The sequence below is a fragment of the Fringilla coelebs genome (genome assembly GCF_963513975.1).
Source record: "Fringilla coelebs genome assembly, chromosome: 3".
NCBI lineage: Eukaryota > Metazoa > Chordata > Aves > Passeriformes > Fringillidae > Fringilla > Fringilla coelebs.
In genome coordinates this window covers 88,888,924-88,913,595 of record NC_140030.1, presented here as the reverse complement: position 1 = coordinate 88,913,595, position 24,672 = coordinate 88,888,924, and the positions used below count along the sequence as shown (strand labels likewise).

The following is a 24,672-nucleotide window of genomic DNA, read 5'->3' as shown; positions in this document are numbered from 1 at the left end:
AGGCCGGAAAAAAAAAAAGTGCGGAGAAAGACGGAGTCCGTGCGCTTCGTCTTGACTGACGAGAGCCGCAGCCAATAGTTACCAAAGCAGTCGGGGGAGACCCAATCAGAGAAAAGCTTTTGGGCGGGGCCTGGGTGTGAGCGGCGAACGCATCTACCAATAGCAGCAATGAAGGGCTGTGCCGACGGGGCCGGCGGCCAATGGGCGGCGGGAGGGGGCGGGCGGGCTGAGCCTAGCCCCGCCCAGCTCTCCCGAGCGCGGTGACGCGGGCGGGGGAACGGCGGCTCCAACATGTCCGCGCTGCTGGCGGCGCTCCGAGTGCGCGACCGGGCGGCGGCGGCGGCCGGCGGCGGCCAGCGCAGGGTGGCGCGCACCTGAGCCCGAGCCAGCACCGCCCGCACCCGCGCCGGGCCCCGCAGCGCCGCCGGGCGCCGGGGGACGCGGGGCACACAGGTAGAGAAGGCGGCCGGGGCTGAGCGGGCGGGCCGGGGCCGGGGCTGCGGCGCCGGGGGAGGCAGCGAACGCGGCGTGCGGCGGGTGCGCCCCCGGAGAGCGAGCGGGCGCCGCGAGGCCCGGCCGCCGCCTTCCTCCCGCCGCGGGAGAAGAGGGCCGGGGCCGCGCTGACACGGCCCAGGCCCCGCACGGCCCTGGGGCCGGGAAGCGGCAGGCCCGGCCTCGCGTGGGTGGCACCGGGGAAGGCGCCGGAGGGGTCCGGCGTGTGCCGGTGGCTGCGGCCGGAGCCGGGCCGGGGGGCGGCCGGCGGGCCGGGCTCGCGCACGTGCATTGGCCGGGCCCTGGGGAGCGCCGGGCCGGGCCCGTGTTACCGACGGGCCGGGCTGGGGGGGGGGGGCAGGGGGCGAGCGGCGGGCACGGCCCCGGTGTCGGGGGAAAAACTGCCGTGAGGCCTGGGTGCTCGTGACGAGCTGGGGATGAAATCACAGGCAGATGGGCAGTGCCTGGGAGCCTTTAGGCGAAAGGAGTTGAAGGCAGTTCTTACTCGTAGTTTGGAGCTCTGCGAACCCGGTGGATATACTTTTACTATAATTTACAATAATACCTCTCTCGGAAGGAGGGCGTCATTTTGATGAATTTAGTTGGAGGCAGCATCTGTACCTGTCTCGTTTTGTGTGCTGCGGTAGGTTGAGGGATGTGTTAATACCGTGGGGATGCAGGTGGTGGGTGAAACCACACGTGTTTGGGAGTAGTGGTACAGGAAGGCCTGTGAATTTAGGAGTAATAGGTAAACAGGCTTCTGTGTGTTGTGAGAAATAAGGTGGTAAGTTGGCAGGCGTGTAAAGGCTATGGAGGAGGGAGGCTTTGGGTGGTGGGGAAGCCTGTGTACAAGTTACAGGCACAGTGGTAACAGGTTGCTACAAGGTTCTGGACTTGTTTTGTTTCGTGGCCACTGTGGTTAGACTTAATGTGTGAGACCTTCGTGTGTAATATGAGCTGGTATGTGGACAGCAAGTCATGCGTGTTCCTGCTGCTGTGCTTTGGTTTGTCTGCTGCTCGCACTGGGAGCTGAGGGAGATGCCCGGCTGTCACCAGCTCGGAGAGTTCTCTGTCTGGTGTGTGGAGATGGACTAGAGCAGAAAACAACATGGTCTGTGTCCTGGAAACTTGAGAGGAAGTGTGAGTTGATGTTTTATCTGTAATGAAATGGAAAGGCTGGATATTTGTTGTTTGGTTCATGGAATACAAATGGGAAAAAATGTAGCAAATGCCCGGTGTTGGGATCATGATAGTACTTTTTGGAGAAAAGTCTGTGTGTGCTGTAGAACTGTAGTTATGTATGTTTTTGACAGGCATCAGGCACTCTAAATTTCTGTCTATTAGGTCATCAATGCTGTCTTCTTGTAGGTAAATTTTCAAGGATGACTGTGGACTCTAGGAAAGTGAGGGGGCTTGGGTGGGTACGGTTTGGGTATGGTTGAAAACGGGGGGAAGGATGAATTTGTACACAGGGTGAAGATTATGTTAGGATATGTATACATGTGTGTATCAGGGGAATGGTATTTGTGCAAAAGGGAAACTGGAGTTTTCGTATTGCTGAGTTAGTTAGTCTGTGTATAGAGAGAGGAGGCAGGCGTTTTTGGCTGAGGCTGTGAAAAGTTGAAATGGTGTGGGGGAGGGATGATGAACTGGCTCCAGGGTCCTGTACAGGTTGGAGGCTGTAGGGATTCTTTGCTGCTCATATATGGAGAGAAGTGTTTTATAGTTATGACACCAGGTGAAAATGAAAAAAGTGAATAAAGATGATGAGGCAATTTAGTACTGTTATGAATATTACTGGATTAAAGGAGGTTACAGGACAGTCAAGGGGTTTCTGGTAAAGTGCTTTTTTTGTTTGTTTATTTTGTTCTGTTTGTTTCACTGGATAAATTGACCATTAACTTTAAAGGTAAACTTTTGCTGAAACTAGCACTCATCATGATGTTGACAAGTCAGCAGCTAACTAAAAGCACTTAATGTGGTGTAGACAAGCTCCCGTGTGTATGTGTGGGCTCGGGCTCCAGTACATCCATTATATGTATTTATGCATTTTCTATACCTTAACACTTAACTGTGAGCTTGCATATCCAGAATATATAAAATCTTCTGTACTGGACTTGTGTTTGAGAGAGTGCATCAGCACTTGAGGGTCAGAGATTTGTGAAGAGACGATCCATTTAGAACGGAAAGCTGCTTGGATCAGTTGGAAACGAGGACTAATTACGTGTGTATCCCCATGTTCTGAAGTTTGGGGTAGTATGTTCTATTTATTTGCCTAGGCCCTCATCTGTTGTTCTGCAGATCTTTACAGGAGGCTCTTACATAGGGCAGTGATTTAATTAAGGCACACAACAGCAGGATGAGGGAAATGTAATTAATGTAGTATGGAGAGGGTTGCATAGAGGGTGCTGAGAACCCATTTTTCTTTTATACTGGTAGCCATGAGGTGATCAGTTAGTGATGTAGGGAACAAGAGAAAGAAATGAATAGTCTTGTAGTTATCCTGGACAATCCAGTTCTCTTGTCTCTGGTATGCATTGCTCTCTTAAACCTTTGCAATGATAATCACTTATGTGCGCTTCTGACTTAGTAAACTTGTCTCAAGAAATAAAAAACTATTACAATTGAAATTCAAGCCTGTGAAATGTGTGTGTTGAACAATCGTTTCTCGTGCTCACTGTCCAAAACTACTGCTCTCAGGGGTCCAATGGAGAGTAGAGAGTATTTCTTACATTAATGTGTTGCTTTCATATTACAAAAGGGAAAGGCACTAAAATCTGCTCTTAGTAGTGGATGTAAAAATCTGTGTTTATGAAGTATTTGTATTACTCATTGGAGCAGGGCTTATTTGGACTGCAGCAAGGGATGGGGATGTGCACAGAGCAGTGTTCAGTGAGTATTGAATGTCCTCCTTAAATGGAGCAGGCTGCAGCACACCTTGCTGAATGCTGCCACAGTCTTCAGCAGGGCAGGGGTGGGCTTGGCTTGTCAGTGTGGTTTCTGTTGCTTGGTTTGGTCTTGGGTTGTTTTTTGTTTTGGGTTTTTTTTTTGTTTCTTTAAAAAAAAAAACCCATTGAAAATGAAAATTGATCATTTAGTAGTGCCTTGCATCTTCAGTCCAGTAGGAATGTTTAAATCTGCCATATAGGTTTACTACTGTAGCTTAGGAAGCGGGAAATGGCTGTTCTTTTCCAGTCAACACTGAAAGATTATTAGCTAACCATTGGTTTTTACAAGCATGGTCTCTTCCAAGGGAATGGGAAAGCCTTGGTGAAAGAATCCAAGCTCCAGACTCTGTTTCGACTGTGGAGAATGTTTACTGTGACAGGCCATGCATATCTTTGTCTCCATGGATGTTTGTTTTTCTTCCTAGTATTGATTCTTTCTGCCCACTACCTTAATCAAATATGCTCTATTTTGTTTGGGATTTGTTTTTTTTAGTTCTTGTCACTTGTCCACTGATCTCTCTGAATTCAGTGCTGCACTTCCCTGCCCTGTAAAAAAGAAGCATTCTTCAGATCTTGGGCCTTTTAGCCACTGAAGTGATTCAATCTGAGTATTGTTCTTCTCAATAAATTGGAGGAGGGCAGTAGTAATTTCTTTGGAAAACAGTTGAAATCAAAACTTTTGCTGTCTTGGTTCCTTCCCTATGTATTACTTTTTTATAACTTGAGTTTATGCTTTAGTTTATGCTTGATGGTCTTCATGATTTGACTTGCAGCTGTACAGGGTGTGAATTGTGACTTCTTTCTGTCTGTTAGCAGTGTGAATGCAGCATAAATGTTTTATGCATCTTACAGGAGTCAGGTTTAGCCCCAACCTCCAGCGTATCAGGTATACATAAAATGTTCGGGGAATTTAATGTCAAAATCTGAACCAGTAATTGCAGCTTCTTAATAAAAAACAAGCTACCCAAATAGAATGACCTCTGACTAGAGAAGCTGAGAAAGGAGAAATTGAAAGATGATCCCCAATGTAAGAACAAGGATGCAGAGCTTCCAGAAAGATTGTCAGTACTGCTTTTACTTAACAGACAAGTTTGCAGACTCCTTAGTTGTTTAGATGTTTTTCAACCTTAGACAGATGTCTAGTGTGGGAAACTTTGTTCAAACTGCTTATAATTCCCTCAAGCCTTGTACAAATTTGTATTTGTATCGTATGATAAAGTCCGATAAATATTTGGAAGAATTTGAGTGTCACTCCAGAAGAAAACTGGTCTGAAAATCTTCATGAGATGGTAAGAAATTATTGAGCTGAGGTAGCTCATCTCTAGTTTCTAGACATGAGCAGTTCAGCTCATCTCAGTTTCTTGAGTCATCATTGGCATGTTGAAACATAAGGGTTGCCAGTGAGTGTAGGTTAAATTAGTCTTCTGGCTCTTGGAAAACCCTGTGTTGGGAGGGAAAGCACAGAAATGGTTTAATGTAGAGAATGATGGCAGAAGGGAAAATTCAATGTCTCAGCAGACAGCAGCGTTTCTTATAATTTTGGTGGAAATTCTTCCAGATATTCCAGGCCCAGGTATTTTTGTTCTGCTGTGAAAATGTTATCCACAATTCTTTTTTTCCCTGTGCACCATTAGTTTCCCTGTGCACCAGTAGTTAACGTTACTTCAGTGTGTCATTTTATGTCACTATGTTACTAGAGTCTCTTCATCTTTGATGGGAAATAACTTTATTCATTGAGTTTTCTTTCAAACAAATAGTACAACTAGGTGCTTAAGTCTGTTTTCACAAGAGTTAGCATGAAACAGATCAGAAAAACATAGCTTAAGGATGTTTCACTCTGGGCTGCTGGAGAATTTAAAATGGCTTTTTAGTGAGTATGGTAATGACATGTCAAGAACCACAAACTTCCAGTTAAATCACAAAGGAAAGTGTCATTAGTTCTTTCAGTTTTCATGGGATTAGTGTGTTAACAGAAAATGTCATCTTCAATAATCCTACTTTTGTGTCTGCACCCCACTATAGGAACTTGACCTTTACTGAATGTAGACCAAACATGGCTCTGCATTGTTAGCATATGAATTAATTGTTTTTATCAAGGAGACAATGAAGTAAGATGATAAGGATTTGTTGAGCAGAGGAGGTAGCATGTTATTGGAAGTTTTTCATGCAGTACTGCTTTAGTCTGTTCTCACCAGCTTGTTGATCCTGCTAAAGGCAAGTATATGTTTGAAACTCATGATCTTCTATTTAAAATTTTATAGAAAAAGAAAAATTGGTAACAGGAGAGAACATCTCAGTGATGGAACTATTTGTAAAGAGCTGGTGTTTTGATTCAAGTGGAATAATGAGTATTATGTTGGTCAGCTTACTCAAAAAGAAAAAAAAACCCCTCTGTTCTGGGTGGCTTTGTTGGTTAAGCTGATATGCAAGTCATAAGCAGCATTATTGAGTACATGCTGCTCTTCCTGTCCTATCACCACCTCCAGTGGAACCATTGATTGAGTTGTCTTTTCAATGTTACTTGAAAAGTTTTGTAAAACACTAATTGTAGGTGATGCATGAAGTATGTAGATCTTTGGTGGGCTATTTTTTTCTTTATTCAGAAAACTTTTCTAGAGTGTCCCACTAGCTTTTGAAACTAGGGGTGGAAACAAAAGTGAATGAGTGATGGTACACTGCTGCTATCATTACTCCATAAAAAGGAGCACCCTGTGCAGGCCTCCTTTCTAGGGCTTTTAAGGTGCATGTTGGCAGCTTAAGTTTGTGGGTTTACTTCCTGCTGCTTGAGGCTCTCATAAATGAATGGGCAGTACCTGCCACATTGGTTATATTTACATTAGCAAGCAGTATGCTGCAGCTGAAGAAGCTTGTGGAGTGAAGCTGTAAGTTAGGTAGACTCAATGTCCCCAGTGTGTGTACTTCATGGGGTTAATTTCAGACTAATTGTAGTCTGGTTCTGTGGACTGAATATGTTCCAAGCTTTCCCAGGGTTTTGATGTAGGTCAGTCTTGGAGATGTTCAGATCATTTGTTCAGAAACTTCTGTGAGATATGAACTAAAATACGGGAAGACAGATTTACTTCAGAAGTGTGCTCCTAATTCAAACCGACATGTCAGTACAGCTGTGCCCACTAAAAAGCATGTTAGAGCACTCAGAGGGTGCTGAGCTGTGCAGGGGGAGTAGGTTCTACCCTCTGCTGCTTCCTAAGTGTTGCCAGGCCTGCAGAAATTGTCCTGCTGCTCTCTAAGGATTGCTTGTTTATTGTGACTGGTAACTAAATATCTGTTCCCAAATTATTGTCCCTAATTTTGAAATTTTGTGTGAAAAAGACTGGTGTTGAAACTGCAACAAATTCTGGAGAGTAGTTTCATGGTTTTACTTCAGTTAATCAAGAATGAAACTATCTGTGCGAGCAGCGAGTTATGAAGCCTAACTTCCTGTGGCTTTGTGTCTTGTGGTTGGGCTTAGGGTACTGTGAGTTCTGTAAGTATTCTCATTTGTTTGGGGCACATATGTTTGTCCTGTATGGGATGATGCTTTTGGTAACACAGCTGAGCTTCTGCTGCACTTGTCCTCAAGGGGCACTACTTTGGCTCTCTCCTTGATGTGTCTATTTATTTCCACAAAACTCATAGGACCTGATTATTTGTGAAATATTTACCCTTGTGTAAACTTCTGAGTTGTGTTTCAATGAAACTGTGGGGACACAGACAACACACACTGTAGCTTGGCTTGCTGGGGTTTTCTTTTATTTTCCACTAATGTTATTTCTTGTTTTACTGTTTGTGTGTGTGGTTGGTTGTGTGTTTTTTTAAAAAATAACGTTTGACGTTTCTTCAGAAAGAGTTAAAAGTACATTCCCCTCAACATTTCGGGGAACATATCTAGAAGTAGGAAATTGTGTTCTTCATGGCAGCTTCTTAAGGGATGCTAAAAATCTTTTCTTCATGAGTTAGATAAAACTCTTCAGAGTATTAAACATGCTTGTTAAACCACATCCAAATAAATATCAACAGGTGTAAAGTTGCCTTTGTATATTGCAGCAGTATATATGGTGCTACATACAGTAGTTTTGGACCATGAGTCTAGGAGAGAAGTGAATGAGGGTTTTCACATTGCGTAAGTCTCTGGAGTACAGCTAGACTGGATTTAGACAGTGGTGGATTAGCAGTTGGAGGGGGCAGGGACTGGTGTTTGTGATTGCCCTTGTGACCTTGAAAAACTGCTGAAACTGTCATGTGCTTTGAAACTTTTCAGATGAGAAGTACTGTACTGAAACATGTGGTACTGTGGGCTGTTTTGAGAGTTCTGTCTTCAGTGTATAAAGCTGAAGAAATGGTTCCTTTTGCTTCTGTTGAAGTGGGTCTATCCTCAAATCACTGTCTTCAGAGAGCTGTAAAGGCATGAAAGGGGAATGTAGCACAGATATTACTCAGGGTTTTTTCTGTGTCCTTTCTTCTCCTGCTCTCTTTACCTAGTATAGTAGTAAAATGTGTCTGTACTACTTGTTCTGGTTCCCAGCAGGAGAATCTTATCCTGGTCAAAAGGTACTCTGCATACCAGCTTGTGCATAAGACCTCTCTTCAGATATGGTACTAGTTGCAGGCACTGGTTTCTCCTGTCTGACATGAAGCTTGGTTCTCTTGAACATTTGATAAAAATTGCTTGTAGATGACTTTTTACTAAAAGGGTAGGGTTTTTTTTTTTGAGTGTTCGTGTTCAAAGGAAACATGAAGTTCTTTTTTTATTTCAGCTGCTGTAGAACTTGAATTCAGACCTAGCAGAGGTAGTCCATTGACTCCCTCAGGTAGTGTTCAGTCTCTCATCTTGCAAAGTAAAGCAGCTCCGTCTAGCTCAAGAGAGCCCCAGTGCACAGTACAGGCTGTTGGGGCTCACAAATGCCTCACTTTGGGTGTTGTCAGTAAGAACTGGAGTGACGCCTCTAAGGAGGTTATTAACAATGTCTAATTACAGGTGGGATTTACGCTCAATGAGTGTTATTCAGTAATTGTGGGACTACTGCCTATACGTGTATCAAATGGACTCCTCAGATGGGATGTGCTAGCTTGTCGTGTTTTCTGTGCCTTTATCACTTTTCCAGAAGACATATTACAGCAAGAGCTTTTTGTTTCACTTTTCCTTTTCTCTGAGATTATGTCTTTCCTGCTCTTTTCTTTGCTGATTGCTTACCCTGATGGATGAACTTATCGGACTCATCCAAATCTAGGTTGTGTCAGATTATGTTAGTCTGAGGAGTAGTTATCTAAACAAGTAGAAGGTTGTGCACAAGACTTCAAATAATAGATGTTTTATACATAAATAAGATGAAAACAATGTTGTGAAAACAATAGCTAGAGCTGGGAGGAAGAGGGGAGTATGAAACCTGTTCTGTAAATTCTCAGTAACTGCACTGCAATTCAAACTGCTGTTCAAAAGACAACCTCCAGTTCATAAGCATTCAGTTGTTTAAAAAAATGCATTAATAATAGGAGTTGTTTGCTTTGTGTGAGCCTTTCCAACCAGCCCTCTTTTAGATTCTGTGCATTTCTTGCAGTGTAAAGAAACTGGAAGCAGTTTAGTGTGTCTGTCTCTTACAAGCAATTTGTGGGATCAGGGAAAAGACAAGCATACCACTTTTGTGGATGATTACATTGGAAAGAGATGTTTTACAGTGTTTGCTAGAGTCAAATAGCTGCTCGAGTCAAATAGTCTCCTCTGCAGTCAGGCCTTAAGAGGTCATCTGTTTTTCTATAAGTGGTAGAAGTGATAGTTTAGCATTTTCCTATGTTTTAAAATTGAAAAATTAATTAAGCTTGTGATGTGGAAGGAAAGGATAGGTGGAACTCAGCTGTCGAGTCAACAATGTTTCAAATCCTGCTTTTATATCATAGTAAACAATAAATTTGTTTTGCTGTTGTTTGGCCTTTGGTTTGTCTTATGCTGAACCATGTCTGTACTATTATGTCTTTTTACAGTATTTGAATGTGAAAATAATGGAGGCTGAGTTGTTGAAGATCGATAGCTAGTTTGTAACATTAAATCAAATTGGATGACATCTCAATTTCTTAACTAGAACATACCAAACAGAAGGATTTCTAGGCCAGAGAACTTCTCTAAAATATTTAATGAATTCAAGTATTGTGGCTGTTGTTAAACAAAACAGCTTATTTTGTGATTTTGGCTACTGTTACAGTATTATTTTAATTTAAAGAAAAAAAGGAATGCTCTCAACTTAGCATATCTGACTTTTGGAGGGAAGGGGATAAGGTTACGAAGAGTTGAAACAGTTTCTCATTATTTTTAAGGTGAAGTGAAACATGAAGTGCTGTCCTTCTGGAGTCAGAGGGGAAGAAATACAATTCCAGTATAGTTCAGGATTCTTGAAATTAGCTTATGTGCTGCTGTTGCCAATGGCAGGAAACAGAATTTAACATGGTTAGAAAAATGTCACTATGGAAGGTACTCTGCAATTGTACTTTATTAATTCATCTTTGGAAAAAAACAGTTCCTTGAAAAATACCATTTATTCACAGATTTATTTAACAACCACACTATTTTCAGTCTGAAGTTTTTTTTATTTCTGCATATGTATAGAGGGAATGTAGGGCTCAGTTACTGTTGTAATTCATCTTTTTTCGCTGTTCTGTTTTGTTCAGGTTTAGCAAATTCAGATGTCTTGTATAAAAAAAAAAACTTGGGGCAGCAATGTCATTAACTGAAGTAACTAATTTTTTGGAAAGGTGTCTTAAGGTTTGTTGAGACTTGAAACCTGATTATGTTGTCGAGTTTGACAAAGAACAGGAAGCTGATGTGGAAAACTTGTTAATAGGTCTCTCCCTATTGTTCCTTCTTCCAAAGGTCTTGTTTGTTTGCTTATTGAAGCACTGATTAAAACAAGCTCTTGCATGCAAAGCACATGTGACAGCTTAGATCTGTCATGAGTTTTCAGATTTGTGCTTAAAACCTTTTCCAAAAGTCAAGTAACGGTCCTAGAACACTGTGTTGGAAACTCCATTGTTTCTTTTCTTTCTATTTATTTTCTTTTTAGTAGTTGGCATCTTAAGCTGCTATTAGTACAATAAGTGGTGAACCAGGTCTACCTGTGAGCAGCCTTTCTTCTGCCACAGTTCATTTGTTCAAGTTGTTTTTTTTCCAGTTAGTGTTTATCCTCTCCTTTCCCTGAGTTGAAGTCTGATGCTGTTACTGCAAGGGAGAAACTGTAGTAAGTGAGGAGAGGACATGAAGAGTAGTGTTCTTAGTATGGAAGAAAACTGCAATGCTTTCTGAAGAACTTATTGCATAAATTCACTGATAACTTCAGCTAATCCAGAAAATACTTGAGTAGGCAGAACACAATTCATCGAGAAGTATTCCTTCTTGCTCTCGTCATGGGGATCTGTTTTTTGTTCGTTTGTCTGTACCTCATTTTAAAGATTTTTATCAGCACATACACTGCACTGCCTTTTATTACCAAGTTCTGCTGCCTGCCACTACCTCTGCTTGCCTTTCAGCGGTATCCTGACTTTTTGATACTGGCATGAGTGAAACCCAACAAATAAAAATTCACCACTGACATTGTTGCATGAGATGAGGATTTGCTATTAGTCTTCTTTCTCTGTTCTTATTTTTGTTTGTGTTTGGTTTCTTTGGTATCATTTTCTCCTGTTGAATCTACTCTTGAGAAGGACTTGGGGGTAATGAGAGAAGATTTAGTCTAGAGTGCTTTTTCCTGAACTGTGCAGGCTATTGGGTTTATTGGCCCTGAGTTGTGTAAGAATTTCTTCAGTTAGTGGAAAACTTAGTGCTTTAGGGATTTAAGGTGTCATGGAATTGCTAGACTTGCGTCACTGTTGCTGAAGAAGCAAAAATTCTTTTAAGGTTTTTGGATGACTGAGAAGATGTACTTTGAACTGCTTTGTTCAGAGAAGGAAAGTAAGAGTGAGCTGATACGACCCCAGATTAATTTTTACATTAAGAGAGAAAAAAAGCAATAAAGCTTATTAGGTCCAACTGCCAAAAGCTAGTGTCTTCAAAATTCTATAGACAGGAGAGTTCATGTAGCTGGCATGTAGTTCAGTTGAAGCTTAGCTTCTTCTGTGTTGGTTTCTAGTCATGAAATTTTATGTTACCTTGGTGAGAGTGCTGGGCACTAGATACATCAACTTCTTTGTCAGCCAGGCACTGCTGTTACGTTTTTGTAGCTGGTTGAAGCGCCTTCTCGGAAGCTGAGTCACTTACTGTACATAATGGAGCTTTGGTTTTGTCTCCCATTATGGGAAGTTTGTACCCTCTACCCAAAGAGATTTTTGCTGCCCAGTTTGTGAGTATCTGGTATTCCTCTTTTTATAGGTGAAAGGTCCTTAGAATAATTTGGTTTTTTCACCACTTTTCAGCGTTTATACAGTACAGAAAAGAGATTTTGCTAGGCTTTTGCACACACTCAGGCATTTGCTTCTGGAACCGACTCATAATCCTGACTTTCATTAAGGAAGAAGTTCTTGTATAGTTACCTAAGTATGTTAGTGCTGTTGTATTTCTGCAGTTTTCTGCTTCTGACCATGTGCAGGATCCTCTTCCTTCTCATGTTGATAGTTGGCTGTGTCTCATCTCGGGTAACGTGCATATATGTTGGTTCATATTGCTGAGATGAATTTTTTTCTAGTTTATCTTCTTGAATCAGCTTGCTGCATGAGGATGTGAGAGCAACTACTGGCCAAGGCTGGGTTTGAAACTACCCATGACAGGAGGTGGGCTTACAGCAGTTACCAGTTCAGCATAGCCTCACTTACTGTAAGACTCCATTCTGAGGTGTTTCAGATGAGGTTCTTGTGTAGTTACAGACACTGGTTCTTGGCACTGGTGGTTTTGATGCCTGATGACCTATCTTGTGAATGGAAGTTCTGTATTGGAATGTTACTGCTGATGAAGACCGTAGAGAAGTCGCATTACTGTGACAGTGTTAGCAGTGTCACCAGTCGTGTTGCAGTGCTAAAGTAAAAGAGCATGGACTTAAATGTTGACATTAAAACATCTATTATAACTAAATTAAAAAGGTCCATCCCCTCTTTTGGATTTTCCCCAAATGCATAGCCTGCAACAGATGTTTATGTGACTCCCTTCATAGTAGTCATTCCAGTTTAATTAAATACCAGCACTTGCTGACAAGAATATCTGTAGGTACATGAGAAAGCAGCAGAAGCCAAAACTTTGCATAGCAAAGGTCATGGTAAGGAGTTTGTCAGAAAGTTTCTGAGCAAGTCAAGCTGTTTTTCTGTGCTTTTTTGTCACATTTGCAGATTTCCTCAGGGGTAGGAGGACTGCCTCAGCTCATCCACTGTGGTGTTTGTCATCACTTAATGTGCGGTTAGAATATCTTACCCACTGCCTGTTTCAAGCCTAGGTTTTGATGAACTGCAGAGGGACTGAACTATTTTGGGTGAAACATGAGTAATGTCATCACTAGTAAAGAATAGAGTTTGCAGTTGTTTGTCAGGCACTGACTGATTCTGTGTCCAGGAGTTTCTGTATTCGTTCAGTTTTGGAGGTCTCTTGCAATAAGGTTGGGAAGAAATTCAAGCTGTCTGAAAAGATGGAAGCAATCTGAATTCTAGAAATTCTTTACAATGTTCATAATGAAACATGATTGAGTTTTCTTGGTCATTTGCTGTTTTTTTCCACTTCTTTCTCTTCTCTTTCTCAGCCATCCGTTTCTATAATAAACTTTACATACTGTTACAAGGACCAAGTTTTCCCTTTTATAACCTCTGCTGTTTACTGTCTTGCAGCCAGATACCTTGAAAACTAGCCAGAAACTGAATTGTTTGATGTCTGTGTTTCACATGTTGAGACCTGGGTTGGTTGTTTTTGTTGGTGGGTTTTTTTTTTTTTTTTTTTTTTTAGTGCGTAGCGTTCTTGTATATAGGATTTGGAACATTTGAATTCTGCAAATTGTTGAAGCATAGGGATGATTCCTGTTCACTGTTTCAGGCATCCTTGCAATGTTATATAATAAAGAAAGCTTTCCATTTCACTTAATAAAAATGTTAAATACTGCTTTATTTGGATAGCACTATCAATAAGTAGTTTATATAAATATGTAGAAAAACATTTTTGAAAAAAGTAACTATTTTCAGTCTGCTTGACTTTGCCAGGGGTCAAGCTTGACCCCTGACTGACTTGACTGACCGGACTGCCTTCTGTCAAATTTATAGGTCTTCAGCTGAGGATAGAGCTTTAGAGATTTTTTTTTTTTGACCTTAGCAAGATGTTTTGGTGTCTCTCAGCATACTCCTATTTACAGTCCCAATGGGAGGATGACTAGACAAATAAAAACTGGTTGAGGAGTAATTTTAAAGGGTGGCTAGTCAATGGTTCATGCTCTTTCTGAACAGCAGTTACAAGTAGAGCTCCTCAAGGGTCTACTGGCCACTAAATAAAATAGCTTAACATAATCACTTTTTGTTGACTTTTTTTTGGTATTAAGCAGTAATTAAATAGAATCTGCCTATTGAGCGACCTTGGAGTAAGCAAGGTACGTTCATTGAGTAAACATTTAATCTAAGAAAGGAAAAATACTCTTTTTTAGTGTAAAAAATGAAGTTTTATAACATTATAGTTATCAATATGTCTTGTCTCTCACTTGCCTTTGGTATTCTGAACCTTGAGGTAAAACAAAGCGATTTGTAGAGCATTTGAAGTTACTGGGAAGGGAGGGGTGGATGCTGGGTCGTGAAACTGAATCTCAGCTTTTCTGAGACTACTTTCTTTTCACAAGCCTGGATAAAGAGGGAAGTGAACTGTCATCTTGGACGCTAGATGTAGACAGTCTCCAGAACAGCCAGTGCTTGAGGCAGATTCTTGCTTCAGAAACAGTATTCTGATCTGTGAAGGTGTGGTGGGTTTTCGGGAAATGCAACTTTGTTTCTTTCTTGTAACCAAGACAGCTCAGGTGTGTTTCTGCTTGTGTTTTTGAAGAAACCTGTAGTGGCCAGTAATAGACTTCTTTGTCATGGTTTCTGTGCATTAAGTCAGAATCTCAGCTTTTAGTATTTCTTTTCCTTTGCATCTAGGATGTGGATGTATTACTGTAAACAATTGCACTAGTATGCCAGACTTCTCTGTTCTCTCCACACTGAAACGTGCATACACACACGTGGTCGTATGTAACTTCCCCTGTGTAGGGTTTACATATTCCTGGCTTGGAAATGGATTTGCTTACATGACATTTGTAAAGGTGGTACATATTGAAAGTTTTTTGGGAAGTAATGGCCATCAAATGGTTGGTATCTTGGATCACTTCATCTGTTCATCCTTAACGAGTGAAAAGCAGTCACTTGATGTTTGACAGCATTGCCATGGATGAGTAGGAACTTCTTGTCTAGCTTGGCCTCTTCCAGAGGTTCACAGAGTTTATTAGTTTCAGTTTAGCTGTTACAGCTGTTAAGTGTTTGAGTTAGAGATTTTATTGAATATTGTGGTGAACTAGGAGAGAAGTTGGTCAATTCTTCCATCTTACTACTTCCAGACTCACAGACTCTTTTGCTTTATTCACTCCAATATACAAGGGTGAGTCTCTAAAATGAATCTTAATCAGAAAGACAAAGATCTGGAAGAAATTTTATTTTTGTACTGCATTGAAGGTAAGACTTTGGAAATTGTCCATGATGAGATGACACAAAGCATGAAAACTGAGACTTGGCAAAATTGTACTGTTTCTGAGTTCTTGGCCTGCATACTATACTATTCCTGCGGAATGTTATCACTAACTTTGCTAGCTGTTAAATACTTCTGCATATTTCTGTTGAAATGCACTAGTAATCAGAGGTATATAAGCTAGCTGTGTCTGTGTTCCTTAACTAAAATAGTCAAGTAGGTTGCTACTTGTAGCTAATGTTTATTGCTCCTTTTGTCTTTTGAGTCGTATAGGTGTTGCTAATTATAAAACTGCTAGACTTAAGTTGCATGATATGGAATGTTGTACTAAATTGGTAGTGTCTTAGTAACTCTTGTTTACTTTGTGGTCCCGTGCTGAGTTTGTTATTGAAATTTTCTGTGAATGCAGAGAGTGAACACACTTTTGAGTAATATTTCAGTCTCTTTCAAAATATCAGGAAATAGGGCAGGTTTGCTGCATTTTGGAGGAAATGGCAGATGCATTTCTTTTAATAAAGCCATAGCTTCAAGCACCTACACTGTTGTCACCTTGCTGCAAGTTAGAGCACAATCAAGTAGTAGGAGTCATTAGCACTGTCCAGCAATGATGCCATTGCCTTCAGCTTACATGCATAGTTTAACAAAATGTTAATAATGTTTGTTGTTTCAGTGCCATGCCACTCCCATGGAAAAGTGGGGTGTATATATATAAACATTTATGTATATATATACACACACACACATATATATATATGGGGCTGTGAAGCTGATTAGAGGGCTGGAGCACCTGTCCTGTGTGGAAAAGCTGATAGAGTTGAGGTTGTTCAGGCTGAGGAAGAGAAGGCTCTGTTGAGACCTTAGAGTAACCTTCCAGTCCTAAAGGGTGCCTACAAGAAAACTGGAGTGGGACTTTAGACGAGGGATAATAGCTTTAAACTGCAAGAGAGTAGGTTTAGATTGAGTATTAGGAAGAAATTCTTACTGTGAGGATAGTGAGGCACTGGAACCAGGTGCCCAGAGAAATTGTGCATGTCCTGTCCCTTGCAGTGTCCAAGGCCAGGCTGGATGGAGCTTTGAGCAACCTGGTTCTGTAGGAGGTGTCCCTGCTTGTGGCAGGTGGGTTGGAACACTGTTGTTATTATATTGCAAAGGTTCCATATTGCTAGACTTTCATACCTACTTGATGTGTCTCCTAGGCAGCTCCTCTAAGCACTGATTCTTCCTTCTCGCAGTAGCCAACTGACTCCAGTTCCCCCTCAACTAACCAATCCACGCTTTTATAACACTCTTCTTCTTATTTGCTACAGCTGAGGCCTGTTAAAATCAGGCCTGTCCCTAATCTCAAATAATTGGCTCAGCTCAACTCCTTAGGGGTAAGATTGCTTTCTGTACTACCTTTAATTTCTTATATTGTATCCCCCTACAGAACACGATTTCCCTTAATGTCATTTCCAACCCAAACCACTCTTTGAAGATTTGAGGAGCACATAGCTATTGCTTTACAGAGCAGGTATTTGCATAGAAGAGAGAATGCAAGGCCATAGTCTCAAGTCATAGAAGTGATGTTGGAGGCACTGAGAAGGATGTGGGAGATGTTTTGGGGACTTATCTGTAAGTAGCACTTTATATAGGCAGCTGGCTGCCTAATGCCAGCTCTTCATTTTCAGAGGCGTGGAAACCTACTGAAATTGGCACTTGTTATGCTGCATTCAGCATCTGTTTGAAAGCTCAGATCAGCAGTCTTCTATTCACATACCTATTTCTGAGTTTTTGTGGCTGGGGGTCTGCTTTTTATGTAGTAGGTTTTACTGAATTATTTGTGTAATCCCCAAGCTAATTGTCTGCTTTTCTTTTAAACGGCTAAATTCATCTGATTCTTTCAGTTGTTATTCTGCAAATGCCGGAATATTTAAGAGTATTCCTTTGTGTGCCATGATTATTTTATGGATTCCTAGTTTGATCCAGATAGTTTGTTACGCTAGTATAGAATACATGCAGGTTAAGCTTTATAGTAGTAAAGTGGTAAGGCTGATACGTGAGCTTTGGAATATAGAAATAATTTTAAAATGTCTTGACAAGTTGTCATATAAATGGGATTCCAGAATATGGTGTTTGCCCCCTTGCTACAATTCATGTGTTTTTTTAAGTGTATCTTTGTGCTAAGATGTTTCCATCACTATTCAGTCCAGCAAGGGCATATCTTGCAGCCGGCAGTGTATAGGAGCAGTAGTAACCTTTGGTAGAACTGAAGATGGTGTCTTAATCTGTGTTATCCAAATTTGCCTGCAGCTGATGTCTGAAATGATGAGTAGCATAAAGTGAATGTTGAATTATTAACATGCTAACTTTCCTGGAATCATTTTGGCTGTCATGTCTATCATTATGGCACTGACTGCCTGTCCTGCCCTTAAGCACCTTCTCTAATAATTGATTTCTTGAAAATTGACATGATCTGCTTATATGTTAGTTTTAACATTCTTACTGACAGAATTCTTCTTTGAATTTTTGCAGGTGTAGTTCAGCGCGTATTGTGATACTGGTACAGTGGCAAAATTAAAACAGTTTTTATTCAATAGAGATATCTGAAACTTCAGCATTGAAATATATATTGCAAATTGAGAACTTAAACTATTAATTAAAAGTGAGTCTGACTTACTGTAGAACTGAAGTTGCAGAATGAATTGGACATAAAAACTTTGTGTTTTTATGCTTACAAGTTGCCAAGTGGCTGCTTCTTGCCAAGTACTCTTGTGTAGATGACAAGTGAAACCGTTCAGATAGCCTCAATGTAGACACCTGAAAAAGATTCCATGTGTCCAGGCAAGAATATTGGAGTCTGCTGCCAGAAAAAAGAGGTAATGGAAGTTTGCTTCACTCTGCAGTTCCTAGAGATAGTAAGTCTTTTAACTAGACTTCTTCTTAAAAAGTTTCTCTAGCCTGATGGAGAAGTTGAGCATCCTGTAAAAGGATGACTTGTCCAGACTATTTCTGAAATAGTCGGGACAAATCATCTGTGTTCTGAAACATGACTTTCCATACCATATTATGGATTGAATATCATTTGACTACAGGTATATTGATTCTCTTACAGTATGGGAGTACATAATTATATATTGTGTAGTATCAGCTGCTTCTATTCCACACTGGTTATAACTGCCTTAAAAATGCTTTGAGATATGCCTTATCTGAAATGAATCAAATCAGGCTGATTTAGGAAGGTGATAAATCTCTGTTAGCAATAAGGAAATTACTTTCTAAACAAATGGACCCTCTTAAAAATTTGAATAGCCTTTACATTTCTACGTGCTGATTCTGTTAATAGTAATAAAGTGTTGTTACTGAAGTAACTTTGCTAGTAATTAGAAGCATCTTAATCTGGAAGAGACAAAGGGAAAGAATGTTCTAAAACTGTAATTGAGATATAATAATAACTATGTGTTTTAGCAATTCCTATTTGGAGCCTTCAGTTCCTGTATTACTTAAATTACTTCTTTTGAAAGACTGTGTGTGTAGGCTGTGAGTTGACATAACAGATGCCTGAATTCTCTCTTTCCAAGTTGCATGCTTTGCAGTAAACATTAAACTGCCTATAGCATCGTAACTCTTAATATTTGGCAGCTCGTACTACTGGTTTTCTTATGTTGCCAATTTCAACTTGCTGGTGATTTTGTTGTGGTGTTGAATGACCTTTTTTGCATTTAATTTAACTCCTGATGTATATAAATTTAGCAAGTGATAACATGGCTAAAAAAAGCTACAAATAGATCCAAGTGTCTAAGTAGTGTGGCAGAGAATTTATGCCTTCTGTAACTGTCTGCACATCAGTAGTGGCCAAGTTGTTTTTTTTTTTTTTTTTTAATCTGCTGTGATGGTTCAGTCTTACTGCATTTATATCTGAAGACTTACATTAAAAATTGAAGAGGAGCCTGATTCAAGAGAGGGGAAGTCCTTCCTCTGGTTATTGGTATCATATATAAAGCATTAAAACCCCAGTCTTACTATGACTTTTAAATTTGATACTTCTTGATTTCTGTCATTGTCAAACATACCAGCATTAGTGAATTCTTGCTGTATTTTTTGTACCTAGTCCTAACTGAAGTACTGTTATTTTGATACTTTTTGTTTTTCACCCCACTTTGTGGAGTTTAAATTCCTTCTAAAGTTTGGATATACTCGTGGTTGTACTTAAAATTGTGTTATCATGTTTTTCCCTATCTTACAACTATTAGTTGGCATGCGTGTATTGCAATGGCTTCATTCCCCTAATAGACAAAATGTGATGTTGTTGTGCCTTTGAGAATCCTTTGTGAGATATTAGTCCTAAATACAGGATCTGTGCAGAAATACATGTATAAACCAGGTTTAAGGTTTTTTTGTGGTGTTTTTTTTTGTTGTTGTTGTTGGGGTTTTTGTTTGTTTGTTTGTTTTTTATTTTTAGTGTCAGAAACAGCAGAAATTTAAGATACAGTATTGAGGATAAAAAATTCCTAATTGCCTTCAATGATAGTAGCAGACTTGATTCAAAAGCTGACCTGTTCTAAATGCATTGGTATCCAGTAGGAGCTAGGGTAAAGTTATCCTAAAGCTACCCAGATAAATTTTAATTTTTGAGGACTCTGGCTTAAAAATCACTAAGTGCAGTCATAGAGGAATTTGTCAAGGTAGCCATCTGTAAATAATCTGTTCTTTCTTCTTCTGAACATTTTATAAGAGACACTCAGAAGAATATTAATCTTTTGAAAACTGTCAGACTTGGACTGTAACCTACAGCTAAAGCATCTTAAAATTTTGTAGCTCAGTTACCTTGTCTTGGTAATGAAATTATTCAGTTCTGTCAGTTTTCTTAACTCTGTATCCTGCAGTGCAATGAGGTTTATAACAATGGACTTTATTATCCAAAAGCATGTACTTGCTACTGAATTAACTGATCTGAACTGTGTTGCTTTCTCTGATTTTGCTGACAGTATTGCTGCAGGAGTTTTTTATAGTTTTATGCTTAAGATGCCTTCTTTGAATGGCTTAACTAGAAAGGGCTAAGCTTTTTGTATTGCATAATCAGCAGAGGGTTTTTATTTTCAAGATTTCTTCTGAGCTTGAATAATATTATAGTTTACTAATACTTTTTCTAAGCAAAGGAATGACAGACTCTGGATGCTCATTAATAGGGCTATGGTAGATAGAATGGATGAGACTGTCAAATGAGGTGTGGTTTAGGGACATGCTGTTTTGTCCCAGAGGACTTCAGAAAAATTATTATGAATTATGATATTATTAGGTGACAGGTGTGGTGGATTCTTTCTCAGAGCATCTGACCACTGCTCAGGCTCGTTTTGTGGGCATTTACAAAATCTAAGTAATCTACCAGTAGTTGTTCAAACATCAGTTTGAAGGCCAGATGTTAACAAAGACAACAAATGGCAGATATTTTCGAACTGACACATTTGGTACTGCTACCCAGGTATACTAGTTAGTTATGTGATATTAAATTTGCCTCATGGAGAAGCAGTGTAAGAATGTGTTTAAATGATAGGCACTGCAGTAAGAGTAAGTATGATCTTAGGTGGCCCATGCATATCACTTCAGTGTGTCTGAGCTGGAATTTTGAGTTCCCATCAGGGAGATGAATGACTGTAGACTCTGCCCTTTGCATCAAGGAAAACCACAAACCCATACAGAATACAAACACACCTTTCTGAGTCTGTGACTCCTGGATTGCTGTGGAAGGTGGAAGATGTGTCTAGAGCTTAACTTCCACTACAGCTATTGTGTAAGGTAAGATAAAAGCTGGTTAGAAACTTTTGCAAGCTTTTCTCTAGAAAGTCCTAGCAGCCCCAATGAACGTGTTTGTTCAGAGAAAGTGCTCTGTTTACAATGCTTTGTTTTTTCAGTTGAGGGTTTTTTTTTTTTTGAAGAAAACTAACATACACATGGAATATATTTTAACAGTTGAAGGTACTTCCTTCTTAGTTCAGCTAAAGATCAAATAAGTGAAAATGAAAGTGTCTTGTGTTTTTATTAAAGCACGTTAGATGGCTGCGCTCTTCAGCCTCCTCTCTTCCTAAAGCTGGCTGTTTGCAAAGCTGCCCAGCATAACTGTTGAAGAGATGATTCCACATTTCTCTGCTTGACTTGTGCTGAGCATAACTCTGATCTGTTACAGAAGAACAGAGAAGTAAGTGCTTGCCAGGGATGTCCCAGTAGGCAAATGCAGATTGCACATGCACATTCTGAATTCCTGTAAGGCTGGCTTTTGGTCTTCCTTCATCTTCTGCTTGTATAATTCAACAAAGTTTGATTTCCTCATCAGCCAGATGAGCAGCCTCTGCTTCAGGCATTCACATGTACCAGCATAGCTGTCTGTATGTCTGCTCAGCCACAGAGCATGGAACAGGAACAGGCTGCTGAGGGCAAATATCACTTAAGCTACCATTGCTGCCAAGATACCCACACAGCCATAAGGTGAATTTACTGAAGGTGAGTCACTGAGAATTTATGAATTACAAAAGTGCAAATATGTATTAAAGACAGGTCTACAGGGTGAAGGTTCAGAATATCTTTCATAAGATGTATCAAAAAGCAGTTTTCTGATGCTGTAATTTGTCCATCATTTGTGAGGTGATGTTTAAAAATATGGACCTAATTAGAATGCTAAGCTGATGGTATTTTCAGGCTTTTAGGTGAGTGGGAAATACTGGTCTAACAGCGTACTCTTGTTGGAAATTCATCATTTAATAGTTTAAATTTTTAATTGGCTATAGAGCTTTTAACTGCAAACTTCAACTTGCTTAACTCAACTTTGACTGGAACCCCAAGCAAATTTATTTCAAGGCATTTAGCTTTTCAGGGAGTTCTGGGTTTTACTTTTAAAACATAGTGGAAAGATACTTTCGCAGATTTTTCAAAACCATCATATAATATTAAGTGCTTCAGAAAGGATAAGGCACTATATTGCTTCATAGAGTTCTTAGTTTTGAACTTTATTTAGTTATCCTTACTTTAACTGATTAATGTGAATGTTTTAGTGCAGCTTCCATGTTTGAAAAGGGGGAAGAAGAATTCACCAAAAATCCCCACACCTGCAAATCCTCAAATCAAGACTTTGTTCAGTCTTGGTTGATTCACAATAGAATCACAAATCAAGACTTTGTTCAGTCTTGGTTCTGTATAGAATGAAGAGCCACTTAGCAAATGTAGAGAGAATCTTTTGTTACAATGAATGAACAACTCTCTCTGTAGGATGGAAGTTGTGCATTTTATCAAGTAAGAAGCAGAAAATAACTCCTTGTTTAGTTTTGGCTTTGTCATATAGGTAAAATAAGGAAGAACTGCTGCATGAATTAGCACTAGTGCATTCCCCTGTGCTCTCACTTTGCCCAAAAAGTCAAGTATCCCAGTGAATGCCTCTTTAAAGAAAGGGATGTTACATTAGGTTTACTGTATGTTGGAAATATGTCCTTGGTAGGTTGCAGTTTACTAGCTAACCTGTGGCATTGACTGCTGCCCTTTTCTTTCCCCCTCCTTCTCTCTCTTACTTCTGCAAAATCTTCCCGTGTGTGGGACCCAGTTTACAGTCTGGGGGACAATATTGCCAGTGGTGGTATTGTGCTCTCATAGGGTGGATCAGGGCACATCAGATTATAGCTCTTTCTGTTGATGCTCAGTCAATGAGTTGATTTGTTTGTTTGCTTATTTTAAAGCAGCTGTGATTTGATTATCAATGAAAGGTCAGAGTCCAGGTCTAGCTGGTTGTGAGGCAGAATAAAGACAGTTTTTTTCTGGTACTTCTCTGGCCAGAGTTTGGAAACTTTCAAAGGACTGGGTGTTGTAGTGGCTTTGTTTGTTTCAAACATTAGGATTCAGCTTGAGGAACAGTAGTGCTTTGCAACCAGCATTATTAAGTATGTCTTTAATCATCAGGAAAACCAGCATTTGGTGCCTACACTCTGTAAAATAACATGAAAGGGTTCTTCAAATTTCTCTGCACTGCGTTATTTCTTTTTCTTAATGATCTTATTTTCGATTAGTGAGTTTAGTTCTTTAGCAGTGAATTACTTATGATGGCTTTGTCTGTTTGGTCTTACCTTCTGAAGAAAATGCTGTAAACATGGTCAAATTCCAAGCTTTATTAGCCCGGGAATATTTAAGTTTTTATCAATTAAAAACTATCCTACTGTAGTGTGCAGGTGTCTTAGTAGCAAAAAGTTTACTGAACTAACTTGGTCCTACTAAAATATTGCACGTTTACATAGTACGAAGCATTAAGTAGCTCAAATAAAATGTTTAATACATCTTGTAATTTTGTTAAGCCTTTAATAGGAAGCATTCAGCTTTATTCTTGTGTTGTAATTTATGATGAGGAATCTGGACAAGACATTTACATCTGTGTATTGTGAGCATTTTTGGCATTCAAATTGTTAGGAGCTGGATATAATGGTTTGTTATCCCAAAGCTGTATCATGAATCTAAATGTCTTTTCATACTGAGAGGAAACAACCCATGCAGCTTACTTGAAGAGTAAGAGTCACTACTGTGCAAATTAGGTAGAAGTAGTGTCCCTTCTTTGTTGTACCATATTCAGTGGTGGAGGCTCTATCTTGAGATGCTTTTGTGTTTTGAGACACTGAATACTGTATTCCTCACTGCTGAGAAGTGAGGTAGTGTACATAGAACTTATATAAATGCAATCATACTCTGAGGTAAAATGCTCTTAGCCCAAAATATCTATTTTGGAATCTGCTGTATTGTAAGCCTTCTGGCTTAAAGTCATCCCGGTCTAAGGAATGCTCTTACATCCTCTGTAGAGTAGAATCTGGGAGGGCTCAAGGCTCTTGTTTCTGAAAAGCAGAATGCTCATCTTCCAGGGCTGCTTTTGTGAGTTTGCCACTTCTAAAGGCCACTGGCCACAGAAGCACTGAGGCTCCTGAGCACTTGGTGCAAGCACCTTGTAATGCTCCTGGCTGGGGTGGTGTTCTGAAGGTGGGAGACAGTGGATGGAGGGAGCTGTGTCCTGGCCATCTGTTTTGTGTCTGTGCCCTAAAACCTTGTGTGTTGAAGAAGAGCTGTTTTACACAACTTTATGAATTTGCATCAGGTGTGTTTCATTTTACTCCCTGAAGTTTCTTGATGTGGAACCAAGTTTTTAATGAAGCTTTTTTACCTTCTGGGGAGGACTTTTGCCTTGTAGTTCAATACAATGATTGAGAATACTTTTTCAGAGTTCATTAATGATTTAGTGCATGCTGCTTAAGGTATAGTTACACAATACTTGGAACAAATATGAATTGGCAGCAGCTCCCAGTTCTGCATTTCTGTTGCTGGCACTTGTCTGATCTGGCATTTCTTAAGCTGGTTTGGAGACCTCAAGTGACAGGAAATAGTTGACTTTTTCTGGATTAGTTTGGTTCTTTGAACATTCTATCCTACTGTGGTGCATAAGAAGAGAGAATTCTGGGGGAAACTCAGGGCTTGGAACTCAGGGCTTGTAGAGCTACGGGCATGGAACTTGCTGAACTCCTGCAATTCTTCAAAAGGTGGTAAAGTAGTCCTTTTGGGCAGTTTTGTGCCTATGGCACTTTTTAG

The 24,672-nt window shown here is 40.1% G+C and overlaps 1 protein-coding gene across 2 annotated transcripts in view; it reads left to right on the top strand.

The window, feature by feature from the left end:
* The first annotated feature begins 271 nt into the window (after positions 1–271).
* Positions 272–24,672, top strand: part of PPM1B (protein phosphatase, Mg2+/Mn2+ dependent 1B) — a 61,414-nt gene continuing 37,013 nt past the window's right edge. For both annotated transcript variants that reach the window (XM_084202804.1, XM_084202803.1), the window contains exon 1: positions 272–453. The gene's annotated coding sequence lies outside the window, so the exon portion shown is untranslated. The remainder of the gene's footprint in view (positions 454–24,672) is intronic.